The following is a 16,981-nucleotide window of genomic DNA, read 5'->3' as shown; positions in this document are numbered from 1 at the left end:
CCTTGGTCTGATCGCTGGTACACTCCAAGGGCTGTTCCATGGAAACTCCATTTTCCATCTGGGGGTCCACTTTCTTGTCGATGTTGTCCAGGGGAGCCCGGATCCTCTTGTTGCGCAGAAGGCCTGGTGGCACATACATACCATACTCTGATATTCTGAGAGATGGCATTGGCGATGTTGTTACGTATTTTAGTGACACGGTCATAAGAGACCCCAACGCCAAACTTGCTCAACAGCGATACCGCCTTCTGACTTCAGAAGTTGTGGTGCATGTACAGTGACAGTGCAACAGCATAGGGACTTTCAAACATATTGTGGAACGTTGACTCTGATGACATGGGGGTGAATGTCACTTGTCTGTCTGTCTTGCAGGCCTGTACTATTGATTGAGACAGGATGAGACACGAGTTGTGCAAGTGCTCGGTGCGTGTCTCGGTTGTTGCCGCTTTTGCTCCTTGCAAGACCCATCTTGTGAAGATGATCAGTTCAGCTGGTACACCTGATTCACTGCACCTGATCAGTGACCCATTAAAGGACCATGGATCATCCTTTCTAAACCGTAGCACAGCTTACCCAATTATGTTGGAACACCGGAAGATTGTGTTGATCTCTCCTTTGATGTCTCTCTCCTCTATTGCCTGGTCTATAGAAGAGCGACCAGCTTCATTGGAATGTAGGACTGCTGGCATCCTCCCTCGTGCATCATTGATTGTGAAATTTGTGACGTTCTGTTGGATTTTCTCCAAGAGGACCTGCCGAGTGATTTTCTCGTTGTGAATTCCATGATCGTGCATCATATTGGTGTACAGTGCAGCCACCTCGGTCAGTGTGATGATGTCTCCTTGATTCAAGCGCTCTTTTAATTCGGCAAATAATTCACTCTCCGCCGAAAGAGATGCCACAGTATCTTTGTCTGACTGGTTGTCCCTGTTACTGAGACTTTGGGGCTTCTGCACGTAGCGCTGCCAGTGCATTGTGTGGTACCTGATGTCCCTGGACAGGAAGTCTCCCTCCGCAAGGATGTCTGCCATATTCAATTTCCATTGGTCATTATGACTGGCATCGACAATCTTTTTGACTGATTTTCCAATGTCTGAAGTTCTGCATAAGTGAACCTGCTCTGGGTTTGAACCAGATCTGGCATGTTTCTTTTCGTGTTTGATATCTTGGCAGTAGAAAGAAAGCTATCGGTTGAACGGACTGACGTGGGATCGTGTGAGTGACCTTTTCATTGACTCAGCAAATTCACTGCTATCAGGCATAGTGGTACGACTTGACATGGGTCGTCCCCCTTCCTTCTTGTATGACAACACGCTTGAACTCTTCGCAGACAGTGCTTTCTCGTACCGCTTTTTCTCTCTGTCAGTGTGCCCTTTGTGTGTCACCTCACTGTAGCATGTCCTGTGCCATACAGCATGGTTTCGTTCCAAGATCTCCGCTTACAAACCATGCAGCCGTTGATTCAAATGAACGAAGTCAGGATTCCTATATTCAGCTCTTTGACTGGTATAGTCAAGAAATGTCTGATAGCTTTCACGTTTTGGATACGTCAGTGACTCCAGCTCTCTCCCTTTGTTTTTCGTGTTCACCCACTGTTCTCTTTGGCATTTGAGGCAGAGGTCAAAGTTAAAGTCAATTTATTGTTTCTTTATAGGTGGTTCTCCTAATGCTGCAGAGGTAGCCATCTTCGTTTATGTTCTCTGTGAAGGTGCAGATGTTGGGCTTGACACAAGTCGGCAATCAGAACTTGTAACAGCAATGAAGTCGTAGCTGGGACGTATTCATCTGCAACTTACGGAACAAATGCAATAATTAGGTGACACCAGTGGCGGATCTACGGGGGGGGGCGGGGCCTTGACCCCCCCTCACAGCCCCCCACCCCACAGACCAAAAAAATGCCAAATTTTCTCACATATACACTCCAGCTTTGCTAGAGATTCTGTTGAGCCTCAAGCAGGCCTCAAAAACGAATTTCCAGGTGCCTATTTTTCAAAATTTTCTGGGGGAGGATCCCCAGACCTCCCTCACGGACTTCGCGCCTTCGGCACTCGTGAGTCGGTCCCGACGCCCCCCCCCCTTGAAATTTTCTAGATCCGTGCCTGCATCCCAGTATGTTACCTAAGATCATAAAATATCAGTTGTTAGTAGAATTAGTGTAGTATTATGTATTATTAAATTTTTAAACAATCCAACCATATTTTGACTCTGAGGGCACAAAATACCTTAAGAAAAAATAGACAATATTTGTTTTCGTATTTTACTAGATAATTTGGATGAATTGAAATGCATTTAAATGCATTTGCCAAAAGTCTGGCTCCCCAAAAATTTAAAAATATTTTTACGACAACTAAAATTTTTTTTCATACTTTTGCTCAGAAATCACCCTGGGACCAAATAGAAAAACTGGCAACATGTTTTTTTATGTCCTAAATACTATTTAGAGGAAGTTAAATGTATTTGCCAAGATTATATACAAAAATATGACAAGATTTAATTTTTTTACATTGACCGATGGAAGACATGGGCGATTCTGCTGAATTCATTGCCTTCTTTGCGCTGAACTGCAAAGTTTCCAGTGAGGAATTCTTCGTAGGCATCTGGATGTGTTTCTGGCAGGCATTTCATCTGCTGTATGTACACTGGCAGGTAGCGGCTGTAGTTAGTGCGGTCATAAGCTTCCATCCACGGCAACATTTCTTGCAGGCATTGCAGATGCATAAGTCAGTTGCCTGTCCTGGTTGAACGAAGGAAGCACATGAGAAGTCCGACCATGTCAATGAACTCGGAACAGAACTGGGCATTTGGACCACATGACTCTGTGAAGCGATCAAATTCTTCCTTCAGATTGGAGAAATCTGCCGATGAAATCAGATCCTCAACTGATACTAGTGACAGTTCTGTCTGGAACTGTGACACCGACAACTGAAGTTCAGGGGATTCTGGTAAATCCTCATCATTCCGCCACCTCAAATAGGCCTCCCATCGAAGACGCCACATAGCTTCATACACTGTCTTCAATGCTTTGATGCCTCAATTGTAGTGTCTACCTCTCAGCACTTGATCAACGCTGCTTTCAACAACAACGCCAGATTCTTCAAGCATATCACGCAGTCCAGCACTTCCATAGCGACAGCCAATGACATCCATGTGTTTCAGACCGGTATGGAATGCTCCGAGTTGTAGAACTATCCGGTGAAGGTCATCTTTCAGGTGTAGATTGTTGCTTACCTCTACTGCTCTGGCATACGCAGCCTGGTCAACGGTCACAATCACAGATGGTTGACTGTCCCCAGTAGATGTCTCGTACGTGTAGTCCACTGTGTCAACCACGTCCATGGCATTAGAGAGGACTGTCAGAACAGTGGCCAGGTCATTGGGCAACTCATTGATGACCGGCATGTACCCAAAATTGTGAGGTAGACAAACGTCATCACTGCTCTGTAACATCTGGTTGGTGTGGCTCCAGCCAGGTACTACCTTTTAACAGAAAGAAACACAGGAAATCTACATATATAGGATGCTATGTTATACAATGGACATAACGAGTGTATATTATTGAGGACTTTGTTTCAAACTTGAAATGTATGATCTAGTTACATACCTGATGATATATCTCGGCAGGGGCCGACAAGTCTGGTTGAAGACGTGCTAACAGCCATGCCATATCCGAGTCATGTGTCCCGTCAAGCGACATGGTGGCAGTTGTAACAATGGTAGCTGCATCAACAACACGGTCTGGCCCACATCGAGGTGCACATGGATAATCAAGTAGGGCCCTCTCAACAAATGGTAAGGACCTTGGTTTTTTCGTGTGTGTAGGCCTCTCAACCCCTGTGCTATTTTGACCTTGGCTCTTCGGTTCAGACTTGGCCGTGAGAACTCTGGCTTGCAAGACGATTCTGTTGGTACAATGAGTTGTGCCGTGACCGGACGGTGTCTCTTCACTGAAGTCATTGTCAAATACAAAAGACACGAACATTTTTTACAATATTCGCAGGTAGTTTCTCTTCTCCATCATGCTGACAAAGTTCACCAATAGCTGTTTCGATCTCCTGCAGTGTACTCGAAGAAACTGTGTGGCCATAGCCATTGAGCATAGTTACAAGGTCTGTTCTACCAGTGACTCTGCGGATTGCCATTGCGAGAGCCAGATGTTTTGGAGTTAGCACACGGCCATTCCTAGCGGCATACAGAATGTCCTGGCATATGGACATGACTTTTGTCTTATGGATTTCATCAACATCAGTGTACTCTTCTGTATTTTCGCCGCGACCGGACAAGATCCAGGATATCATATTAAAGAGTACAGGTGGCGTCATGGACTTTGCTTTGGCATGTGTACAGTCGTCTGGTGTTGGTGGCCATTCTGTTTTCGCCACATTCTTTAGTTCACGATGAATTTGCAAAGCTAGCATGAAGGCATCGTGCATGTGTGTTGGGACATCACTTGTTGATGAAGTGATTTCCTTCTCGAATTGTTCTTCTTGTAACACCGTTGTCACTGCTCGGAAATCGTGCACTAATTTTCCGACATCAATCCCAGAATTGAAGAGAAGTTGTGGCGCATTCTTCTGGGGCTGGTTATGGAAAACCAGTTGGTCTCTGAAGTGCTTCACTAGCTTTTCCTTAAGGTGTTTGATCAAGTTTGGATGTTGATCTGAATCAACTTGGTGTTTATTGAGAGATGCAGCGTACAAACTGCGCACTATACCCATGTCCCACACGACCACATCTTCAACTGCATTCTTCTGTATCAAAGAAACTATGTCATGAAATGCTTCAGTAGCTTCACCAGAACCACTTGTCATCGGATTCGTCACTTGACTCCTGACAACTTTGATGTACTTGTTATAACAGGAGTCATGTTTTAGAACATCACCAGCAATCGCATCATCGCCACCACGCACACCACCACCTAACTGATACAGAATCCATGTGCCTCCTTTTGTTTGGGCAGCTTCTCTCAACTTCTCTACTGTAGTCTGAAGTGTGAATGGTTTTGCTGGGTGTAGTTTGCGACGATCTTGTGTGTCTTCCACGAATTGTTGTTGCCAAATAATGCATTTATCTAAGTCTGTATGGGGTGCAGAAGAGCGTGTGAGTTTTTTGCGGCGAGCATCCTTGGCCATCATCTGTGGTAGTTGCATCGGCAGCTCTTTTCCTTTCGACTATCGAAATCCCCTTCTCTAATGTGTAGGACTTGTAGCAATGCTGGGGACGGATGATACTGCATACTTCGACTGGTAATGGATGAGTTCCTTCAATGTACGGACGTAGTTGATCATACACATGGTCTTTTCATCGCTTTGCAGAATCACATAGTTTTGTCCAGGCTCCTTCTGTGAATGTTTGTTCCTTCCCTGGTGCAGAACTGTACCCATGACAGACACACTCATCCCATCTTATGTTCGCAATACCTGCAAATATATAAATAGTATATAAAATATAATATATTTACACACTATCTTTGAAAATCACTTTGGATCGACATATGTGTCGCAAAATATGTGTGTTTGGCACTAAAATGGTGGCCATTTTGATTTTTTTTCATAAACAAATGACCAAATTTAGTTGATATGTAGTTAATTGGATTCCTTGACACCAAAAACCTAAGTTTAGATACCTAAATTTTATTTCTAGCAGGTTTAGAAGTTGAGATAATTTGAAAATGAATTTCGTGAAAATTGATGGCGGCCATTTTGGAAAATGCCATTTTTCTCATCGTTTGGACACTTTTTGAGAAGGTTCCCTGGTCTAATATTTTTTGTACTGTACAAACCTACAAAATAAGACCAAGAAACCTAATATGCCAGACTTGGCGACAATTTTTTTTTTCAGAATAGCCTAAGGACTATTAGAATGTGACAGTGAAACGCGTCTTCAGTTGGAGGCAGAGATCGCAGATCCCTTTTGCTAGAAGCAAATAAATGAGCACGGAGTTTATCTAAGGACGTATAGTCTGCACTGCTATAAAGATCACAAAAAAGCTGCGAGCTTCACTGGTCAACTCATCATTCTGGCCTGAATCAGTGAGGACAAAACTCAAAAATGCTGGCATTTTGCCTGCATGTTGTAGTGCAAGTGTTGCTGACCTCTTTTTGCCCCGTCTGAATGGATAGCTGACTGAATCGCAGCCTGACAAGACATAACAAGTAAGCAAGGTGTCAGTTAACTGCAAAGGGTCCTTATCCACAGCTTCACCCAACGACTTCACCAAGTCATGAACAGTGAGGAAGAAGTCATTTTTTTCCACCCATAGCTGTTTGATATTCATTAGCCTGGAAAAATGGTACAATGATAGTAGTATAATGTCTGTGTCAGTCGCCTGAATGATCACAACACTTTCATCTGGACAGTTCGCTATATATGTGCAAAAAATTCTAGTGTCTGCCTCCTCATGGGAAGGACGGTGCAGCTCACGAATGGCAGTTGCTCCATTCTTTGTGACACGTATCGCATCTGGCGAAATTCCTAGTACCAGACTGAAGCCATCAGGCAAAAAGAGGCAATTGACCAACATGATGAGAGATATGACAGTAGATTTTCCTTGTTACATGGGTTTGACAGGAATCCTTTCCATGCAGGAATGGCCAGAGTGTCCGCAGGAACTTACTCGGGTGAGCTCACATCCATTTTCCATCTGTGGTGTTCGTCCCCCTTTAGACTCTGAAGGCCAAAGTCATACCTATCACCAATGAAGTGTACCACCTGTCGGTTTACAGGTTTCATACTCATGATTTTACTCTTGTACCTCTCTTGAAGTTGCCCGAATGTACTCGCACCTAGAGTCTGAAAACGTTGGATGAATGCCATCGCATCAATAAGATAAACTAACTGTGATGCACAACCGATGGGCAATTCCTTCAAAGGCACCCATGAATCTAAAACCTTATCCTGTAGTGTCACTATAAAGTCTGATTTGGTTCCTTTCCGCATGGTATATTCATCCCTTTCTGGTTCAAACAGAGATGGTGGGTATTCCAGCCATTCATAACTGAACGCATCAATCCTTGCTTCATCACTAAGATCCTGTGTGAAAGAAAGGGCCCTTGTAACTCCACTTTCCTCAGATGGTACTTGTTTGACCTTGTCTTGCTTCTTCTTTCCTTTTTTCTGCTGTGTTGCAAATGTTGTTATCCTGGGCACAATGATTTTGTCAGCATTGGTGGAACTGGCAAGTTTTATTGACTCTACCCCACATTGCTTTGCTTCTAACAGTTCTGTTGAGGTAAGTGTTTCTCCTGTAGAAATATTGATCAGCTTGTCAGTCCCAATAGCATGTGAAAATGGGTTTCTCTTTTTTTCTGTTACCGTCAACTTGATTTTCATCACTTTGTCTATATCGTCTTTGGTCATTTTGTCAAGAGGGTCTGACTGTGGACAGTCCATGTGGACCATTTCTTTGACATACTCTGATACAGAAGTCAAAAATGGCAATGTTTTGATGTACTTCTCACGGGTAGCCTCATCCTGGGTTATTCCTTTGAACAGACTTCTCTTGCCCTCTTTATTGTATGTTTGTTCCAATGCTAAATCAGTCCAAACTCCATTGAAACCTCCCTCTGTTACATGGACACTAAAGTTCCCTGCCTCAAATGCCTGGTGCACTTCTGGTGCTGACTGAGGGAGGTTGTTCATCTCATTCAAATAAATTGGCAGGCAAGACATATATTTACTGTGACCTGAGGATACAGTGTATGGAAACATGTTTTGGGCCTCTTGCAAATGCTGCCTCCACAAGCCAACCCTCTCGGCATGTATGTATCGCTTGATTATGAGTACCATTTTGATGTACATGTTCCAAAATCTAGCTGTCATGCCCAGTGTGTGCTCAAAGTCCCTCCAAAGGTTTTCTCGTGTTGCCAGATGTCTCAAGACCTCATCCACAAATTCCAAAACTTTCTGCTTGTCTTTCATATCAAATGCATTTCTCAGATTTTCCAGCACTGATGACACTACAGAAAGGGCTTCAACATCATTTTCTTTGGCCAGCCATCTCTCAAAGGACTCCCACTTGAGCATGAACATTGCTTCACAGACCCATGAATGGTACCGCACCATCTTGTAATAGTCCTTTCCACCTATTACTTTGTTAGCTGTGCCTCTCCCGCAGGTGTCACTTGAAACCAGTAGGTCTTCGATGCCACTCTCCTTCCTGAAAAAGCCGATGGAGCCCAGGAAGTTTTGTGCAATGTGGAAACCTCCCAAGCGTACTATGACATCCTTGTATTTCTCCGGTTCTTTTACTACCAAGCCCTTTATTATATCATAGATTGCTTGGTCACAAGTGATGACCGTTTTTGGCTGCCCAAGCTTAAGGCTCACTGACATGAAGTAATCCAATGAGGTTTTGACATCATCAGGACTTGTGGAAGTTTTGGGATACAGTGGGCCATAACCAATTGTTGTTTTTGGCGCTTCTTGCCCAGCACTAAGTTCGAAGAAACTGTTTCAAGTTGGAGAAGAAATACACATGCTATCTTCTACAATGGTCATCATTTGGGTTGGAAACATCCGTAAAAGAAACCAAACTATGTTTTCATCAGCTGGAGTGCCACTTTCTTTGTCATCACCCTGACAGATTTCAATACCATGCAATGATCTGGCTTTTTTTCTGTCGTTCAGCGCAAAATTACTGTCCACAGGTACAAACTTTTCTGGCGCATTGATAGTAGTTAATTGCCTTGTTTTTTTGACGAGAACCGTTCCAGCCTGTTCCAGCCTGCTCAACGTAAGGTCTTTCCCGGTACTGGTAAATTATATTGGTAGTGGCATCAAGGCTGCCACCATCCTCTGTGTCAGAATGGGAATTTAAGTTGTCGAGTGCATACTGTGTAAAATGCCCAGGAATAACGTTAGTTGGGATGAATATTCCTTCCCTCTCTTGTGCCTCAGAAATATAATTTGCCACTGTTGTGAGGTATCGCTGAGTGGTGGCATAACTAATGGCATTTACAAATCTGTTCATCATTGTGATTAGGTTTTTGCTCCACACTTGTTTAAGAATATGAAGACTAACCCCAATGTGTTTTGGGAGTGGCTGGTTGCTTAGGTATCCCATAACATCCTGCGCTAAGTTCAGAACTTTCTCATTTTCGTCTTTAGGAATCTGAACCTTTCCCCCTTCATCTGTAGTTTCGTTACAGTTTGTTATCAACCATGCCAAATGATTAAACAAATCTACAGGAACTTGATTAGATGCCTCTTTGTAAGAAATCTCAATTGCAGTTCCCTGAACTTGAAGGCACCCTTTTTGCAGCCTGTTTTATTTCCATCTGCAAGTTCTTTGCCAGAGGATATGAACTACTTGATACATTTGTAATAAAATAGTCACCATCATAATAATCATCTGGCAAAAGTTGGCATTCGTCCACTTCAGCCTTGAGCCCCACAACCTCATCACAAGATTCCTTGGTGGTCAAAGAAGAGGAACAAATTAGAGTTCCATTGTTCAAAGTAATGAGCTGAATGTCTGCGCCAAAATGATCCAAAAATCGTTTTGTCAACCTATCAGTTCTATAAGGCCGCTGTGCAGTATTACCATGCTGCTTCAAAATTTCATCATACCGTTTTGAAAGCTGGCGAATGTAATAGACATGCCTGTTAATCATAAGTCCTGATGTAACCTCAGACAGAAGTGTTTGAAACACCTGGTCATGCAAACTTGGGTCTCGACTTTTATTTTCAGTTTTGCTACATTCACTCATAAACGTGTTCATACACCTCGCATGATAGCGGAAATCATTTGCAATTAAGTATAGGCACTGGTCACCAAAACCATCAATTTTGAATAGAATATCCTTGTTATTAAGTTCCTTTGCCTTTTTATTCCCACGCTTTCGAAGAAAAGCGGGAATATTGTTATTGTCTCCGCCGTCTGTCCGTACGTCCGTACGTCCTACCCTGTAACTCCTCCTACACCGTTTGAAATAGGAACTTGAAACTTTGGGACATAGTAGATAGATATATGTATGGGGAAGTGCACAACACTTTCGGATTTTTGATATGATCCCTTGGGGCAGGGCCAGAGGGGTTGGGGTCATGGGGGTCGATTAAAAAAAATAAAAATTGTCATAGCTTTTTAAATCAAACATATTTATGAGTTATACATTTAACAACATTTTTTTTTAAAAACACATGATGATCAGAGGGTGCTTGGGGGGTAGGGGGGTGCTTAGTGGATAGGGGGTCAAAATAGCTCCTCCTACGCCGCTTGAGATAGGAACTTGAAACTTTGGGACATAGTAGATATATGTATGGGGAAGTGCACAACACTGTCGGATTGTTGATATGACCCCTCGGGGCTGGGCCAGAGGGGGTGGGGTCATGGGGGCTGATTTTTTTTTTTTTTTTTTAAGTGTATTTACCATTGTACATGGTAAATTCTTTTATAAAGAACTTACTTATGTGGCCCCCATGAGTGACAAACAGTTACAGGTTTTACTGTATTTATCTAAATGATTATGAATAATTATAATTAATATTATACACAGTTTATTCCTATGATTAAATTGATGCACAGTTCTATATTGCTGGACATTGTTAAATTAATGTTTCATGAAATGTTGACATGCTTGCAATGACTTCTGATTTAGTAAACATAGTAAGTCTTTGGTCATAAAGCACATCAAATAGAAAAGAAGTCAATCCATTTTGCAAGCTAAAATTTCACCTAGCGTTAATGGGACAAAGCAGTGCGCATGGGAATATGTGATGGTGTGCCATCGACAACGTAGTTCTAGTTATGAATTCATTTCTGTCTCTCTATTGTACGAACTAATATCAATGTTCTGTCCCCTTTTGAATCACGTTCCTTTTCACACAGAAAACACAGTTTTTAAAGTCTTTTTGAAATCCATGGAACTTGTTCTGTCTCCTTTACTGGCTCCCTCTGAAGTTTCCCCACAACCTTGCTCATCCTTTGCCCGTTTAGCAGAAATTACATCATCAAGGGACCTTTTATGTGTATACCCACCGTGCCACTTTACATGGCACAGAGGATTTTTTGACAGGAAATCATCTGCGTCCTGAAGGTCACCCTACAGTCTTTGATGCACCTCGTCTTTCCTGATTTCGAGAGCATTCTTAAATGTTTGCAGACCTCTTGGTTAGCTTGTACAGATACCCCTTGTGATCACATACTGTTTGGCAGACCAAACATTTTGAAGTTATTTTCGATACGACTGTCTTTGGTACAGTTTTCAATAATGTCTCCATCTTGCGTTGGAACATTGGTGCAGCAGAATGAATGCCAAATGGGCATCTGTTGTACATATGGAGTCCTTGATGAGTGTTGATGCATGTATAGGGCTTGGAATCATCACCAGTTCCATTTTAGCATCGGCATTGGTCAAGTCAAGCTTAGTGAATGTCTGGCCACCCATTAGAGTGGTGAACAGATCCTCTGCTTTGGGCAAAGGGTAGCCATCCAGCTTTGAATAGCAGTTGATCGTCATTTTGTCGTCCCCACCAATGCGTACTGTTCCATCTGCTTTGAGTATTGGAAATGATAGGTGCTGCCCAGTCGGAGTACTCGACTGGTGAGATGATGCCCTCACTCTGCAGGCGGTCAAGCTCACATTCGATCATTGATCACATCCTGCAGGGCACAGGTCTAGCCTTATGAAACAATGGCTGAGAATCTGCAGAAACATGAATCCTCACTTTGGGTCCTGCAAAGGTGCCAACACCATCGCTAAACATGCCAGGGTATTTGTTGAGCACAGTGTTGTATCCAGCATTGGATTTGGAAACTCTGTTTATGTCACTCCAATTAAGTCTGATTATTCGAAACCAATCTCGGACTAAGAGGGTTGGTCCTTCTCCACGCAGTATCGATGGTGGTCGGACATGAGTGCTTTTTCCATATCCTACAGTTACTTTAGCTGAGCGAACTACAGGGACCACCTCCTTGGTGTATGTTCTCAAGTCAGGAGATACAGGCCGGAGTGCAGGAGCCTTTCTCGGAGGGTCGATGGAGGTGAACTTGCTCTCGCTCATAATTGATCTGGAAGCGCCGATATAAACTTCCATCCTCACTGGGATCTTATCAATTGTTACATTAAGTATAATTGGAGTATCGAAGCTCTTTGTTCCAACCGAGAAAACCTCATAAAGTTCCTCACTTGACTCTCGACTGCAGGCTGTGTGTGCTCTGTGACCTATCATCCGCTGCATCAGGGTTCACCCCAATGTGATAAGCAGGAGACAAATTCTTCAACTTGGATCGAGAACAACGACACTTCAAGTGTGCCCTCTTAGTCTTACCACAGTTGTCACATTGGCAAGCTTGATGATTACCACCACAACGCCAACAAGTTACCCCAACCTTCCAGGTAGATTCAGAAATGTCAGAAGGTGGAGGTGAATTTGGTGGCTTGTTAAAACACTTTTGCTTGTAGTGAAAGGTTACCTTGTTAACCGATGGGTCCTGTTGGATAACTTTTGACTTGTTGGAGATCACACGTAGGCTATCGGCAGTTTGCGTACATGCGGTGACTTTCCATGACTTTAGCCAAATTGGGGTCGGATTCAAGAAGGAGTTTCCGCAGAATTGAATTGTCATTGATGCCTATTACAAAGGAATCACGAAACATCTCTTCGAGTTTATCTGTAAACTCTCAATGTTCGGCGAGTCGGTGTAAATCAGCTACGAACTCGGATGCTCACTGACCATCTTGACGATGGTGGGTATAAAATCTGGATCTCGAGACGATATTTTCCGGTTTCGGGTGATAATGTCTTTTCAGGAGATTGACAAGCTCTTCATACGACTTCTCAGAAGGTTTGGCAGGGGCAAGGATATCTTTGATAAGGTTGTACGTCAGAGTGCCGCACACGGTCAGTAACACAGCTCGCCGCATTTCAGCGTACTCATCGGTGTCCATTTTGTTTTCCACAAAGTTCGGCGATTTGACGATCAGTATAGTCTTCCCAATCATCCCCCACTGCGTATATGTCAATTCACGAAGATATCCTCGTCGCCATTGTAATGTATTCACAGGGCCGGATTATAATTTCGTAGGCCCCTGGGCTACAGATACTGTGAGGCCCCCAGTGATAATTAATTAACAAAAGCATGCAAATAGAATTTCGGATTCTTGAAATCAGTTTATTCAACTTCTACAACATAATGTCAACATTAGGCCCGCATAGATGGGTGCAAGTGTAACACAACAAAAAGAGAAGAGATATTGCATGTTTCCAGTCTGAATATCCACCAATGGATAACTGGGTTTTTGATCTATGAATACCATCAAAGAGAACGCAAGCAAAACAATATACATTTCCTGTTGAAGGAGGATACATTAGCCACTCCCTTTTAATATTCTCACCACTTATATGTTTTCGGAATATCAATGAATGAGAAAATGTTCTTTTCTGATCAGGGTATTGTCTTACTGATGAATAAAAGTCATCGTCATGGTGCTGGCATTCCACGTGACCTTGTTTACACCAAAAGTCACGTACCTCTTCTGTTATATCTGAGGTACTGCACAAACCAATGTCATCTTGAAACTCGGATCCCAGGTCCTCTTTCTTCAGGTGGACAAGCTCGGGCTGCTCATCATCATCAACTCTTGTGACATTGGTATCGTAAGAGACAACTTAAACTTCTAGCGCCTCAGCCTCTTTCATGTTGCCATCAAAATCATTGGGTTGAGATGCATCTTTTGTCTGCTCTGTTTGCTGTTCTACTGCTGGTGCTGCATTGTATTTGAACCCAAAATCAAATAACTTTGGACATTTACTGAGCAGTTCTTCATGCTTCAGCATCTTCTGTTTTTTTTTTTTCTTTTGCTTGCTCCACTCTCAAACCTCTTCTTTCCGACATGATTAATCTATAAGGGTGAAAATGGAAGGACTGAACAATCGGGGTCCGTGAGTGCGCATGCTGCGCAAGCGCACTCGCGGACCCCGATTGTTCAGTTGGTCCGAAAAAATTGCTCATTATTCATTAAAAATGGTAAAATGAAAATCCTATAAAAAGGAAGATTGCTATTGGCAAGCCTTTGCAGATATGTATGTATATATATATATATATATATATATATATATATATATATATATATATATATATATATATGTATATATATATATGTATATATATATATGTATATGTATATATGTATATGTATATGTATATATATATACATATATATATATATATATATATATATATATATATATATATATATGTATATATATATGTATATATGTATATATGTATATATATATATATATATATATATGTATATATGTATATATATATATATATATATATATATATATGTATATATATATATATATATATATATATATATATATATATATATATATATATATATATATATATATATATATATATATATATATATATATATATATATGTATATATATATATATATATATATATATATATATATATATGTATATATATATATATATATATATATATATATATATATATATATATATATATATATATATATATATATATATATATATATATATATATATATATATATATATATATATATATATATATATATATATATATATATATATATATATGTATATATATATATATATATATATGTATATATATATATATATATATATATATATATATATATATATATATATATATATATATATATATATATATATATATATATATATATATATATATATATATATATATATATGTATGTATATATGTATATATATATATATATGTATATATATATATATATATATGTATATATATATATATGTATATGTATATATATATATATATATATGTATGCTTGACAAGTTGACACAATGACACACTAATATAAGACTTTGACTTGGTATGAAGATAACAAAGTGCAGAATTCCACAAAATGTACAGGATAACGTAAATTCAAATTACATCACAGAACAATGCTAATCTACCCTCCATCAGCACTTTTGTCTTTGGTGCAAGCACAACCGCAAAGCAATTACGAAAGAAGAAGAAGGAAAGTTTCGATGGAATGCGCGATTTCTTGCACAGGCCCTAAGCGAGTATGAGATCGTCTCATTGTAATCAGGATTGCCAGTGCCAACGAGTTGGAATAATGGGCAAGAAAAAAATTCCAGTATATTATACAGTATATTAATTGAGTCCTTTTTAAAGAGATAATTCAGCAGACTTATACTTTCATTCTGCATTTACAAATGAAGTAACTTTTCACAGTAAATTCATTTCACTTAATCTCTGGAGGCCCTCAGCTGACAGAGGCCCCTGGGCTGCAGCCCATAAAGCCCATTCCTTAATCTGGCACCATGTATTCAATAAACAGGGACGAAGACTGAAGTGGGAACAATACGTTTAATCCAGACACGGGTTCAACACAGCACAGCACTGGAAAATGGGTGGGTCAGGTGACTGCTTAACCACGCTCCTGTGCAGCCATGTATTCATACATTGGCATTAACTATTGATAAATCTCACACATACCTTCCAACCCAACATACTGTTAATTGTTCACAATTATTTTCTTTCTGTCCGTTCTTTGTTGACTTCCTCCACTTGCTGAACCACTTCCGGATTTTCCGGAAAGATTTTGATTGTTTTGAAACAAGTCTGTCCCCCTGTGAAGAGGTAGTAGCTGAAGAATTGCTTTACACTTCAACATCTTCGATCTACGGGATTAGTAAGTAACACGCAAACCAGAAGTGATGAGTAAATTAAACATTCAAAATCAAGATCTTGATGAATAAACTAACAGGTTGATCGAAATGGTGAAAAATCCTTCACTCTTGGCATTCCAAAGATGGTTTTACATCAAAACTCACATTTTTACTATTTTGTTTATTTGGATAAAAGGGAGGGCTGGGAGCCGAGAGGGTGGGAGGGGGGAGGGTGAATTTGGGGTCAATGTTGGTATTTTTGTGTTTGTAATCTGGAGACGTCCCCCAAAGGTATCTGTCATGATGTCCAGGTACAGTCGTGTGATTTTATCTCAGAGTTGTCGTGCTGTTGTGTCCAACCAAATCGGATCCAACCATTAATAACTTAAATAAATGTGAAAGTAAAAGGTTGTAAAGTTTGTAAATGAACCCATACCACGTTAGATGGTTACCATTCATTGTTGTTACGGTGACGTTAACGTTTTACCATGAACTTTTGGTAAAGAATATAAAATGTAAATATCTGATGGGATTGATGAGTGTTCGATGTTCTTTCATGGAGTAATTTATTAATCTTTTAACATTCCCAATTGATTGTTATCGTAACTGTAACTGGAACTCACTCCGTGGATGATGGTGCGAACGGTCTATCTGGTTCTTCATGTTTATTTAGATTGTTCCGTTTACCCTGAACAATGGTTATGTTGATGGACGAGTGTACAAGTAACAGGAACAGTCAATAGTGTTCGGATTTCGTTGGCAGTGAAAGAATCACGAATGACTAATGAGGGTCTGTTCTGATAGCTTAAAAGACGAATCAAACTAGTTATGGAGCAGAAAGTGAAGACCGATTTATCAATAAACCAATTATTATTATCCCAGGATTCTCCTCTTCGTTTCTCCTTGTATTTTTCCTCCTCTTTCCACAGCACCACGTCTTGCTTCCTTCCTTCGCTGGAAGTTTACAAGAAAGGGTTCTTACGATCGAGAAAGCTCCAGAAAGTTCTAAAGTTGTGAAATACACGCAGCGCCGGTTCTCGCACCTCAGGGGCCAAGGCAAGAATTTATTTGGAGGTACCTCGAAACCCGCTGCCCACCCCACCCCCTCCTCTTCCCCTCCGATAACACAAGGCAAATGAAAGTTTCCAACAAACAAAACCCCATCTGTTTAATCAGTCAGTTCTGGTGTTTTGAGAATAAATACATTAAAATGTTTAAACAGATTTTATATGATAATAATGATGAAAGCAAATTACGACTTTCAGTTTCACTGTAACCTTTTAGTTAAAATTGCACATTCCTGCACTTTTGTTGTCAACTT

At 40.7% G+C, this 16,981-nt stretch overlaps 1 long non-coding RNA gene and 1 pseudogene across 5 annotated transcripts in view; one reads left to right on the top strand and one right to left on the bottom strand.

The window, feature by feature from the left end:
- The window catches only part of LOC147010069 (uncharacterized), an 80,191-nt gene that overhangs the window by 20,265 nt on the left and 42,945 nt on the right, over positions 1-16,981 (top strand). For 4 of the 5 annotated variants that reach the window (XR_015053034.1, XR_015053033.1, XR_015053032.1 and 1 more), the window contains exon 3: positions 16,590-16,734. This is a non-coding gene — a long non-coding RNA (uncharacterized LOC147010069). Of the gene's footprint in view, positions 1-15,107; positions 15,684-16,589; positions 16,735-16,981 lie in introns of those variants that run through there. The other variant, XR_015053036.1, reaches the window with a different exon arrangement.
- LOC147010070 (uncharacterized) lies at positions 3,031-5,381 on the bottom strand (annotated as a pseudogene).

Source organism: Eptatretus burgeri, chromosome 17 (genome assembly GCF_056783735.1).
Source record: "Eptatretus burgeri isolate ZD-2024b chromosome 17, Ebu_testis_v1, whole genome shotgun sequence".
NCBI classification, from domain to species: Eukaryota; Metazoa; Chordata; class Myxini; order Myxiniformes; family Myxinidae; genus Eptatretus; species Eptatretus burgeri.
The sequence above is the reverse complement of the archived record's forward strand: the minus strand, read 5'-3'. Positions and strand labels throughout refer to the sequence as shown.